The 13,300-nt window shown below is 39.7% G+C and overlaps 1 long non-coding RNA gene across 4 annotated transcripts in view; it reads right to left on the reverse strand.

Annotated features, from left to right (window-relative positions):
* LOC109698698 (uncharacterized) overlaps nucleotides 1–13,300 on the reverse strand; it is a 50,030-nt gene that overhangs the window by 22,304 nt on the left and 14,426 nt on the right. The window lies entirely within an intron of this gene.

Here is a 13,300-nt window from a genome sequence, read left to right on the forward strand (position 1 = left end):
TGCATATAATGCAAATGCAACTAGACAGAATACATAAATTGACTACAGTCCAGTACAACTTTATCTTCAAAATAGATGATACCCATAAGCCATAGTTGCCACACCTCTACTTTATAGAAACTCTGGACACATTTCTATATACCTGACTTATGTTGTTTACATTTATAAAATACCATGAGGAAGCCAGGCATGGTGGTACATGTCTATAAACCCAGCACGGAAGGCTGAAGGAGAAAGATCATGAGAGACCAGCCTGGGCTACAGAGTGAGACCCTGTCTCAAAACACAAAAATGGACAAACAAGCAAACATACATACAAATAAAAAAATCATATGGATTATGTTGTATATGTTAGAAGTTTGAAAAAATTATGTGATGTTTCAAAATGTTACATGCTCAGAAAAAAAGCAGGGAAGTAGTTAATCCATTAAATTCACATTAATAAATATGCTTTTTTTCTAAATTATTTAGAGTCTTTCATTACTTTGAGTACCTTCCCTTCCCATCAGGGTCAAATGCCTCCTTTCACACTTGCACATGGTGCTGCCAAGCAGCATTTCTTTACTTGAACTTGAACTTCAGAGGGGTCTAGGCAAACACCACAGCATTAGATGGAATGTTTACGTAGATACAATTTATCTTGTCTTTTCCAAGCAGCATTGCTACAGAGGACAAGTGTATATTTCTATTAGTTGAAGAAATTTCATGGTAGAAAAGAGTAACTGCCTTCAAAAACAAATAATGGCTCCTTTGCTAACCATGTAAGACTAACAAATGTTAAACTCAGCAAAATTTAAGTCCCTGGAGTCCTAGCTAGGTAGCATCAAAGCCCAAATCAATTCCAATACTCTGACTTCTGATTTCATGTTTCTTCTAATATCACCAAGAATAAAATAAGGTTCTTTCTTTTGGGAGGAATGTTGCTGTCACCACTGGTCTTCAATCCTAATGAGCATTAAAGTCAACTTTTAAATATAAAGCTTCCCTAGTCCCTACCCTTCACCTGGCTTTCTAACATAGTAGGTCTGAGAAGTTTCACTGGGCAGCAATGAAAAGAAAAGGGCAATGGAAGGTTTTGAGTTTTCCTTCTGCAGATGCCACCACAGAGAAGCCTTACATTTCCTGACACTTGGGGTGTTTCTGTGTCAAAAATGTTGAGTTTAGAAAAGGATATCTTCTCTTATTTAAGGGATAAGTTGCTACTTTTCTTCCTGTACTTTTAGGGAGAGGAAATATAAGCTCTCTCTTGATCTAGAGGGAGGAAACATTGAGATCCTGACAAAAGAACAGAAATCGCTCAGTGTCTCACAATGTCCAGGTTCAAGAATCGACTAAGCCTAAAGAAAGCCTATCTACCAAAAAATAAAAACATGTAAAGTTTTAAGAAAATCTATTAATTTTTGATACACCTAAAAGGCCAACTAATACAACTAATACAACTAAAGGCCATCTAATTGTCAACACTCTGACAATTCTGTGTGAATAATTTTGACAACTCAGATAAATTGGTCAAATTCTCACAAAGCATAAAGCACTAAAACTTACCTAAGATAAAACTGATAACCTGAATTGTCATATAACTTTTTAAGAAATTGGATTTCTAGCTAAAAATAAATCTTAAAAACCATTTTCCAAATCCAGATGACTTCTCCTAACTTATAAATTTTACTAAGTGTTTGAAGAAGAAATAATATAAATTCTACACAATGTCTTTCATAAAATCCAAGAGAAGAAAACATTTCCAAATTCATTCTAAAGGACAGCATTATCCTGATATCAAAATCAAAGACAGTAGGTATAAAAAAAGAAATCTATAGACAAGCATGTCTCAGGAATATAGATGTAAAATTTGGCAAAATATTAGCAAATCAAATCCAACAACACACAAAAATGATGGATTTCAGTCAAGTGGGGTTTATCTTGAAAACAAGTGATGGCTAAAAAGTCAAGTAATGTAATTGACCACATTAAAAGTCTAAAGAAGGAAAAAAACAGAGGATTACATAAGCAGCCATATAAAAATCTTGATAAAATATGACACCCATTCATAATAAAGAAATTGGCAGAGTAGTGATAGAAGCAAACTTCTTTAAGCTGGTATATATACAGCATCTACAAAAAGCCTACAGCTATTGCCACACTGGATGAAAGACTGAATGTGACCCTCCCATCCAGGAAAAACACAAAGACGTCCACTGTCACCTCTCTTCCATTACAATGGCAATCTTAATACAGTACATCAAGAAAAAGCCTATGAATCAGAAAGAATAAAATAAAGCTGTTCTTGTTTATAAGCAGACAGTCTGATTGTAGTTTTTAAAAATCCAGGTAATCTACAAAACTACTCTTAGAACTAATAAGTAAGTTTCATAAGGCCAAAAAATACAAGGTCAACAAACAAAAATAAAATTTCAACTATTTCTATACACAAGCAATGAATAATGGGACATCAAAATTTACAAAACAATGTCATTTATAATAGCTAGGAGAAAGTTGAAAAACTGAGATATAAACCTAACAAAACATGCACAAGCTCTCTGTGCTAAAAAACATTCTAAGAGCAAGAGATTGTCAGGATAGATCACAGTCTACCAGTCTCCTCAGAACAAATTATCTTAGTTCTTACAAAGGTCCATCTACTTATTGTAGAGAAGGTAGTTCAGACCCTTTTTTTACAGTTAGTCCTACCAGAAGTGTGTGCTTCACATTGATTGGTTAAGTTCCAGTGGGCACTAAAATATCCAGTGATGTGTGTTGGCCTTTTATCCAAATATAAAAAGGGAAGAAATATGACCCCGAACTCATACTGTCAAATAGTGTGCCTGGAGCATACACATATCCCACCCTCTCCACTCACTGGGCATAGAGGAAGGCATAGAAAATACAATGGGAAAACTCTCCTACTTTTCATTAGAGACACTTTTTCCCAGTGTATGTCCAAATCAGTCCTTGTAGGACAGTAAGTGAGATTGCATAGAAAACAGTAATTGGTAGCCAGACACAATGGCTCACACCTGTAATCACAGTACTTGTGAAGCAGAGTTCAGAAGGATCAAAGTTTGAGGATAGCCTGGGTAAAAAAAAAAAAAAGTTATTGAGACCCCCATATCAACACATTAGGAAAAGTTAGTGAAAGCTTGTCAATAAATAAAACAAGAAGAGTTCATGACTGTGATCCCAGCTATGGTGAGAGGCCAGAAGTAATAGGCCATTCATGGTCCAGGGCAAAAATCAGAGACCCTACACAAAAAAATAAGCCAAGACTTAAAAAAGAACTAGGGGCATGGCTCAATAGTAGAGATACTGAGTTCAAACCTTAGTACTACCAAAACAAACAAACAAAAGAAAACAACAACTGCTTAGGCTAGAGGAGCTATTCATTCAAAAGATACTGATTGAGTATCAAAAGGAACTCTGCCAAGGACTAGAGAGCACAATTGAGGTTTGTTTCTTAAGGAGCTAACAGTCTACTGGTAAATAGCAATATTAAACAAATATATCATAAAATTACATACCAAGAAATTAAGGGAGGAGGAGACAAGATGGCAATTATGTACATCCCTATAAACCAGCAGTGACTAACTACCCTGAAAAAGGAAGATCAGAGGACCCTAAAAAGCACCCACCAGGTCCCATAACTAGCAAGAAGCAAAGTCCTCTCCAAGTCCATAAATAGAGAAGTAACTAACCATGGGAAAAATGGGAAGAACAATTTGCAATTCAACACTCCCAATCCCCCTTCCCTGAAGTCTCCACAGCTCCAGGCTCCATTTCTCAGTGTGCTTGGTGGTAAGTCCTGCTTGCTGGCACACACAGGAACTTGAAGCTCCATGCTCATCCCCATATAACACAGCCTGTTACCTTCACCCTGAAACTCCAGGGAAACCGGCACCCTGTGTAAGATGGACCCATGGCTCCCACTGTTCCATGGGTAACAGAAGGTGCAAGCCAGCAGGCTTGGTTCCCAACCCAGTACCAGTGCCACTGTACTGTGCTCTCTGAAGCCTGTGTTGACAATCTCACCACCTGCAGGCTTGGTTCCCTCATGCTGACAGCAGCACCACTGGACTGTGCTCCTGGAAGCCTGTGATGGACGGGTCAGAGACACTCAGCTACCATAGGTTCTTGTTCTCTAAGCTTTAAGGAATTAAAGCTAGGAACACTGAGAGAGTTAAAGCAAGAAATCTTTATTGGCACAAGATGAAAGAAAAGGCTGCTCAGAAATTCAAGCCAGTGGGACCCAGAAACCAGTAGTCTGCTGAAATACCCTGGGTTTCTCCTTTTATTGATCTTTTAGCTCCTCCTTTATCACCACCCCCCAACATACACACACCTCAAAGTTCACAGCCCTCAGGTTTGGTTCTCCCAAGTCAGCAGCAGCTACCGTGCCTCCTGGTAGCCTGTGCTGGCAAGTAGGCCCCAGGGCTCCCGCTATCCAAAGATTTGGTTCCCTCATGCCTACAGTGCTCCTGCACTGCTCTGCTGGAGCCCACACCTGGAAAGCAAGCCCCAGAACTCCTGCTGCCCAAAGGCTTGGTTCCCCCTTGCCTGCAGCAGGTAATGTGCCTCCTCATAGCCCAGCACCAGCAAGCAGGCCCCAGGGCTCTTGATGCCTGCAGACTTGAGTCCCCTGTGCCTGCAGCAGCTGCTGTGGCTCCTGGAAGCCCATGCCCCAATGCAAGTAGACCCCAGGGCATCTGCTGCCTTGTGGGCACCAGACAATTCAAGCCCACTGGCATTGCTCCCAGGAGTCTGCTACCACACACCTAAGTAAACCTCAGGCTCTGGGCTTTGCTATTTCTGCTGGCACCAGAAATCTTCCCTCCCCACAGGGCACAGAGGCCCAGCAATCCCCATTGTCCCTGACAGCAAAAGAGCCCTCAATCCTCTATCAAAGAGCAAGAACACCAGATTCCCCACTGAGAGCAGGTAAGTTATAACCTGCTACTCTGCAGGTGGCATGAGAAGCCCTGTTTCCCCAAGGATCACAGAAGCCCAGCACTTCACACTGTGACTCCCTGCAGCAGAGCCATATCTCTTCTGTCCAAGAGCTGGACACTTCTCCACTGAGTGGCAACCCATTATTCTGCTGGTGCTAGGAGGCCTGCCCCCCCCCACACACACACACAGTGCACGGAGACCCAGCACTCCCCACTGTGATGCAGGAGAGCCATGACCCCATCAAAGACCAGGAACTCTAGCTCCCTCACTGAGGGGAGAAAATAGGTAATCTGCAACACAACAAGAACTCTGCAAGGGGCAAACTATCCAGCATACCCCTCTCTGAGGAATACTGCTGGAGCTTCAGGAGAAAAAAACTCAAAATCCCAACTACAGGAACACAAGGGATTAAAATCCTAGCCAAAAACAATTCCAGATGTGTAAATCTCAATGCAGAATGAGAGAACAAGATAACCACTCTCCCTCAAAAGCCTATTCCAACACTAAGGATCTAAATACCTGCATAGAGAAAGAGCTATCAAATAATGAATTCCAAAAAACAATAGTAAAAATGATTAACAACCTCAAAGAAGAAACACAAAAGTTAGTATTTGACTTCAAAGAGAATGTGAAAAAAACAATTAAATGAGCTCAAAGAGAATACAAAGAGATGAATGAAATTAAGAAGACTATCCAAAATATGAAAGAGGAAATTAATAAAGATATGGAAACCCTGAAAAAAATCAATCTGAAATAAATAACTCAATATCCTAAATAAATATCTCAATCAATTCTTGGTGAACAGAATGAAACAAGTTGAAAATAGAGTAATCAGGAACAGAAGACAAAATAGAGGAATTAGAGCAAGCAGTAAAAGACCATGAAAGAATGCTAAGAAAATAAGAATGGAACATGCAAGATATCTGGAGCACCACGAAAAGACCAAACCTACAAATCATGGGTGTAGAAGAAGAAGAGGAGATACAAACTAAAGGCATAAACCTATTCAATAGCTGAAAATGATCCTAACCTCAAGAAAGAGAGAGTCACCAGGTGTAGGAAGCCTGCAGAACACCAAACCATCAGGACCAAAAAGAAACACCCACAGACACACAATAATCAAATCACTCAACACACAGAACAAAGAAGGAATTCTGAAGGCTGCAAAAGAGAGAAGACAAATCACATATAAAGGCAAATCCATTAGAATGACAGCAGATTTCTCAATTCAAACTCTAAATGCAAGAAGGTCATGGAAAGACATAATTCAGGATCTGAAAGAAAGCAACTGTCAACCTAGATTACTCTGTCCACCAAAACTATCTTTTCTAATTGAAGGATAAATTAAAACCTTCCACAACAAGGAAAAACTAAAGGAATTTGAGACTACCAAGCCAGCATTACAGAAGATACTTAAAGGTCTTCTACATATAGAAGAAACTAGAGTAAAATAGGAAGACTCGAAAAAAGAATAAACCCTTTTGAGCAAGCAGACCAGTAAAGGAATAGGTAAAACTAAACAATGGGGGAACAAAAATGATGGGAAACAACAGGTACCTCTCAATTTTAACACTGAATGTAAATGGCCTCAATGCCCCAATCAAAAGACATAGAATAGCAAATTGGGTTTAAAAAACAAGACCCAACCATATGCTTCTTACAATAGACTCATCTCACTTAGAAAAATAAGCACTGGCTTAGAATCAAAGGGTAGAAAAAAAGCTTTCCAAGAAAATGTGCCCTATAAGCAGGCAGGTGTAGCCACACTCATATCTGGCAAACTAGACTTCAGACAAAAATCAATCAGAAGAGACAATGAAGTTCACTTCACATTGATGAAAGGAACAATTCTTCAAGAGGAAATATCAATCCCTAACATATATGCACCAAACACAGGAGCATGTAGATGGGTATCTACTTTAAAAAATCTATAATCGAGGGAGATCCAAGATGGTGACTGGGATACAGCCACAGACCATGTGAGCTCCGTGACCCAGGGACTTTGCTGAGATGCTGGAGACACCCTTGGCTGAGATAAAGCACAACAGAGAGCTGAAACATCAGCACTCTGAACCCCGAGCTCCTGGAAGGCTTCTCCACACCACAATATACTAAAAGAATTGCTGGCCCTGCATGCCAAGCCCCGCCCCATAGGCCTGCGGAGTCACTGCTCCACAGGCCATGGGATGTCTGATCCTTGGGCCCTTCCTTAGCCCCACCAGGGCGGCACTCCCCCAAACTCCCACCCCTCAGACCCATATGATCTCCGCCAGACTGCGCCCCTAAGGCCTGCCAAGCCAGCAATCCACAGGCATTCATGATCTCTGCTCTGCCGGTCTGCACCCCTCAGGGCTGCACAGGACTGAAAATCACTGCTCCTCCAGGCTACGCCCCTAAGGCCTGCCAAGCCGGTGATCCACAGGCACTCATGACCTCCACTGGGCCATGCCCCTCAGGCCTACACAGGCTGGCATGATCTCCGCTCCACCAGGCCACCCCCCTAAGGCCTGCACAGACCTGCACAATCTCCACTACACAGGCCTGCCAAGCTGGCAATCCACAAGCATTCACAATCTCCACTCCTCCGGAGCTACATCCTTCAGGCATGCCAGGCCCATGCTCCAAAGACCTTCTAGATCACTTCAATGACAGGCCTCTGCCTGCAGGCCCATGGGACCCCACCCACCTGCCACCCACCACAGGAGGGCTCCAAACCTACCTAGGAGACACAGACAGGTCTAGATGCTAAAGGAGTAACAGTGGATCTACTAAGACTGAAATTCTACTGTTCCTGAACCAATGATGCTTTTTTTTCTTTTTTTTGCCTTCCTTTAAAGGTTTGGCTGTCTGGTTTGCACTTTGATTGTCCACCATCTCTTCCTGCTGTTTTCCTTCATACTCTCTCTTTTTATTTTTTTTCCTTCTACTTCTCTTTCTTTCTCTATATTCTCCTTCTTCCTTGATTTTGTTAGTTTCACTATTGTAATTCAGCTAACACTGAATTACACATAGTCCAGGGACAGAAACGGTACCAAGTGGAAATATGGGAAGATGAAAAAAGAGATGGAAACCATTCTCCCCCTCAAAATAAATTAATACAGGATTCAGAGGGAAATGAAGAAAACAGATACCCAGATCCAGATTCCAACAAAACAAAGATAAACTATGCCAAAGGACCTAAGGAAGCCCACAAGAACATTCTGAAAGAAGAAATCCTGCAAGTAATCAGAGAATTTCATGGAGATGTTACTAGACATGTTCAACCAAAATGTACAGGAGGCACTCAAGAAATTCCAAGAGGACAAAATTAAAGAATATGAGAAAACACAAAAACAAATGAAATCATAGGAGCCCTAAATAAAAACCAAAATGAAACAGAAAATACCATAAATTGATAAATGAATTAAGGATGAAAATTGACAACATTAAAGAGGAAGTGACCCTCGACATGGAAAACCTCAGAAAAAAGAATTAAACAAAATGGAAGGCCATTCCAACAGAATACACAAACAGAAGACAGAATCACAGAACTTGAAGATTAAATGGTAATTAAAGGAAAAACCAAAGAACTATTAGTCAAACAACTCAAGACTCACTGACTCCATTACAAGACCAAAACTGAGAATCATGGGCATTGAAGAAGGAGAAGAGAAGCAAGCAAAAGCAAACATAATATATTCAACAAAATAATAATAGCAATTACAAAAGAAGAAAAAATAAAAGAAATAGAAATAGGTAAAGAAACTGTCAAAATATCGCTGTTTACAGATGATATGATCCTATACCTTAAAGACCCAAAAAACTCTACCCAAAAACTCCTAGACACCATAAACAGCTATAGCAAGGTGGCAGGATACAAAATCAACTTACAAAAATCATTAGCTTTTCTATACACCAACAATGAACAAACTGAGAAGGAATACATGGAAACAATTCCATTTACAATAGCCTCAAAAAAAAAATCATACACCTAGGGGTAAACTTAGCAAAAGATGCAAATGACCTCTACAAGGAGAATTACAAACACCTGAAGAAGGAGATTGAGGAAGACTACAGAAGATGGAAAGACCTCCCATGCTCATGGATTGCAAGAAACAACATAGTAAAAATGGCTATACTACCAAAAGCAATCTACATGCTTAATGCAATTCCCATCAAAATCCCAATGACTTTCATCACAGAGATTGAAAAATCTACCCTTAATTTCATTTGGAAACACAAGAGACTGCAAATAGCCAAGGCAATACTCAGCAAAAAGAGCAATGCTGACAGTATCACAATACTCAACTTCAAACTATACTACAAAGAAATAGCAATTAAAAACAGCATAGCACTGGCACAAAAACAGAAATGAAGACCAGTGGAAAAGAATAGAGGACGTGGATATGAATCCACACAACTATACCCACCTTATTTTTGACAAAGGGGCCAAAAATATATGATAGAGAAAAGACAGCCTTTTCGACAAATGCTGCTGGGAAAAGTGGTTACCTGTCTGCCAAAAACTAAAACTAGAGCCATGTCTATCAACCTGTATTAGTATCAACTCAAAATGGATCAAGGACCTAAATATCAGACCTGAAACTCTGAAGTTAGTAACAGGTATAGGCAAGGACTTCCTCAATAGAAACCCAGCAGCCCAGCAACTAAGAGAAAGGATGGACAAATGGGACTTTATACAATTAAAAGGCTTCTGCACAACAAAAGAAATGGTCTCTAAACTAAACAGACCACCCACAGAGTGGGAGAAAATATTTGCCAGCTACACATAAGACAAAGAACTGCTCTCTCCCAAAATCAATGAACCAATAAAGAAATGGGCAACTGAACTAAATAGAACTTTCTCAAAAGAAGAAATTCAAATGACCAAAAAACACATGAAAAAATACTCACCATCTCTAGCCATAAAGGAAATGCAAATCAAAACCACACTAAGATTCCACCTCACCCATGTTAGAATAGCCATCATCAAAAACACAAACAACAACATGTCTTGGCGAGGACGTGGGGAAAAGGAACCCTAATCCACTGCTGGTGGGAATGCAAGCTGGTGCAACCACTCTGGAAAAAAATTTGGAGGCTTCTTAAAAATCTAAACATAGACCTGCCATATGATCCAGCAATCCCACTCCTGGGGATATACCCAAAGGAATGCAACACAGGTTACTCCAGAGGCACCTGCACACCCATGTTTATTGCAGCACTATTCACAAGAGCCAAGTTATGGGAATAGCCAAGATGCCCCACTACTGACGAATGGATCAAGAATATGTGGTATTTGTATACAAAGGAGTTTTACTCAGCCATGAAGAACAATGAAATCTTATCATTTGCAGGTAAACAGATGGAACTGGAGAACTCATTCTGAGCGAGTTAGCCACACTCAGAAGACCAAAAATCATATGTTCTCCCTCATATACGGTCTTTAGATCTAGGGCAAATACAGCAATGTTATAGGACTTTGGTTACATGACAAGGGGAGAACATATATATGGGAGGTATGGGGTTAGATAGAAAATCCAAAACATGAAGCATTTGATGGCCCTACTCCAGAGGAATTAATACAGAAACCTTAAAGTGACAGAGGTCAACATGAGAAGGGGATCAGGAACCAGTGTAAAGATAAGTTAGAGATGAATCACCTGGGTTGTAACACATTTGTACATGAAAGCAATGATAGGATAGCAATGCTGTATAGCTGTCCTTATCTCAACTAGCAAAAATGCTGTATCTTTCTTTTTTTTTTATTTTATTATTCATATGTGCATACAAGGCTTGGATCATTTCTCCCCCCTGCCCCCACCCCTTCCCTTACCACCCACTCTGCACCCTCCCTCTCCACCCCACCCCCTCAATACCCAGCAGAAACTATTTTGCCCTTATTTCTAATTTTGTTGTAGAGAGAGAGTATAAGCCATAATAGGAAGAAACAAGGGGTTTTGCTGGTTGAGATAAGGATAGCTATACAGGGAGTTGACTCACATTAATTTCCTGTGCATGTGTGTTAACTTCTAGGTTAATTCTTTTTGATCTAGCCTTTTCTCTAGTTCCTGGTCCCCTTTTCCTATTGGCCTCAGTTGCTTTTAAGGTATCTGCTTTAGTTTCTCTGCGTTAAGGGCAACAAATGCTAGCTAATTTTTTAGGTGTCTTACCTATCCTCACCCCTCCCTTGTGTGCTCTCGCTTTTATCATGTGCTCATAGTCCAATCCCATTGTTGTGTTTGCCCTTAATCTAATGTACACATATGAGGGAGAACATATGCTTTTTGGTCTTTTGGGCCAGGCTCACCTCACTCAGAATGATGTTCTCCAATTCCATCCATTTACCAGCAAATGATAACATTTCATTCTTCTTCAAGACTGCATAAAATTCCATTGTGTATAGATACCACATTTTCTTAATCCATTCATCAGTGGTGGGGCATCTTGGCTGTTTCCATAACTTGGCTATTGTGAAAAGTCTCGCAATAAACATGGGTGTGCAGGTGCCTCTGGAGTAACCTGAGTTACAGTCTTTTGGGTATATCCCCAAGAGTGATATTGCTGGGTCAAATGGTAGATCAATGTCTAGCTTTTTAAGTAGCCTCCAAATTTTTTTCCAGAGTGGTTGTACTAGTTTACATTCCCACCAACAGTGTAAGAGGGTTCCTTTGTCCCCACATCCTCGCCAACACCTGTTGTTCGTGGTGTTGCTAATGATGGCTATTCTAACAGGGGTGAGGTGGAATCTTAGTGTGGTTTTAATTTGCATTTCCTTTATTGCTAGAGATGGTGAGCATTTTTTCATGTGTTTTTTGGCTATTTGAATTTCTTCTTTTGAGAAAGTTCTGTTTAGTTCACTTGCACATTTCTTTATTGATTCATTAGTTTTGGAAGAATTTAGTTTTTTAAGTTCCCTATATATTCTGGTTATCACTCCTTTGTCTGATGTATAGCTGGCAAATATTTTCTCCCACTCTGTGGGTGTTCTCTTCAGTTTAGAGACCATTTCTTTTGATGAACACAAGCTTTTTAGCTTTATGAGGTCCCATTTATCTATGCTATCTCTTAGTTGCTGTGCTTCTGGGGTTTCATTGAGAAAGTTCTTACCTATACCTACTAACTCCAGAGTATTTCCTACTCTTTCCTATATCAACTTTAGAGTTTGTGGTCTGATATTAAGATCCTTGATCCATTTTGAGTTAATCTTGGTATAGGGTGATATACATGGATCTAGTTTCAGTTTTTTGCAGATTGCTAACCAGTTTTCCCAGCAGTTTTTGTTGAAGAGGCTGCTATTTCTCCATCATATATTTTTAGCTCCTTTGTCAAAGACAAGTTCGTTATAGTTGTGTGGCTTCATATCTGGGTCCTCTATTCTGTCCCACTGGTCTTCATGTCTGTTTTTGTGCCAGTACCATGCTGTTTTTATTGTTATTGCTTTGTAATATAGTTTGAAGTCAAGTATTGTGATACCTCCTGCATTGTTCTTTTGACTGAGTATTGCCTTGGCTATTCATGGCCTCTTGTGTTTCCATATAAATTTAATGGTAGATTTTTTGATCTCTTTAATGAATGTCATTGGAATTTTGATGGGAATTACATTAAACATGTAGATTACTTTTGGGAGTATAGACATTTTTACTATGTTGATTCTACCAATCCATGAGCATGGGAGATCTCTCCACTTTCTATAGTCTTCCTCAATCTCTTTCTTCAGAAGTGTATAGTTTTTCTTCTAGAGGTCTTTCACATCTTTTGTTAGGTTTACACCTAGGTATTTGATTTTTTTTGAGGCTATTGTAAATGGAATTGTTTTCATACATTCTTTTTCAGTTTGCTCATTGTTAGCGTATAAAAATGCTAATGATTTTTCTATGTTGATTTTATATCCTACTACATTGCTATAGCTATTGATGATTTCTAGAAGCTTCTGAGTAGAGTTTTTTGGGTCTTTAAGGTATAGGATCATGTCATCTGCAAATAGGGATATTTTGACAGTTTCTTTAACTATTTGTATTCCTTTTATTCCTTCTTCTTGCCTAATTGATTTTCTTAGTATGGAATGTCCTTCTTTATCTTCTTTGATCAATGTAGGTTTGAAGTCTACTTTGTCAGAGATAAGTATTGCTACTCCTGCCTGTTTTGGGGGGCCATTGGCTTGGTAAATCTTCGTCCAGCCTTTCATCCTCAGCCTATGCTTATTTCTGTTAGTGAGATGGGTCTCCTGTAAGCAACAAATTGTTGGATCTTCCTTTTTAATCCATTTCGTCAAGTGGTGCCTTTTGATGGGTGAATTAAGTCCGTTAACATTAAGTGTTAGTACTGATAGGTATGTGGTGATTCCTGTCATTTAGTTGTCTTAGTTGTTTGAAGGTTT

This window comes from Castor canadensis, chromosome 7, assembly GCF_047511655.1.
Source record: "Castor canadensis chromosome 7, mCasCan1.hap1v2, whole genome shotgun sequence".
NCBI lineage: Eukaryota > Metazoa > Chordata > Mammalia > Rodentia > Castoridae > Castor > Castor canadensis.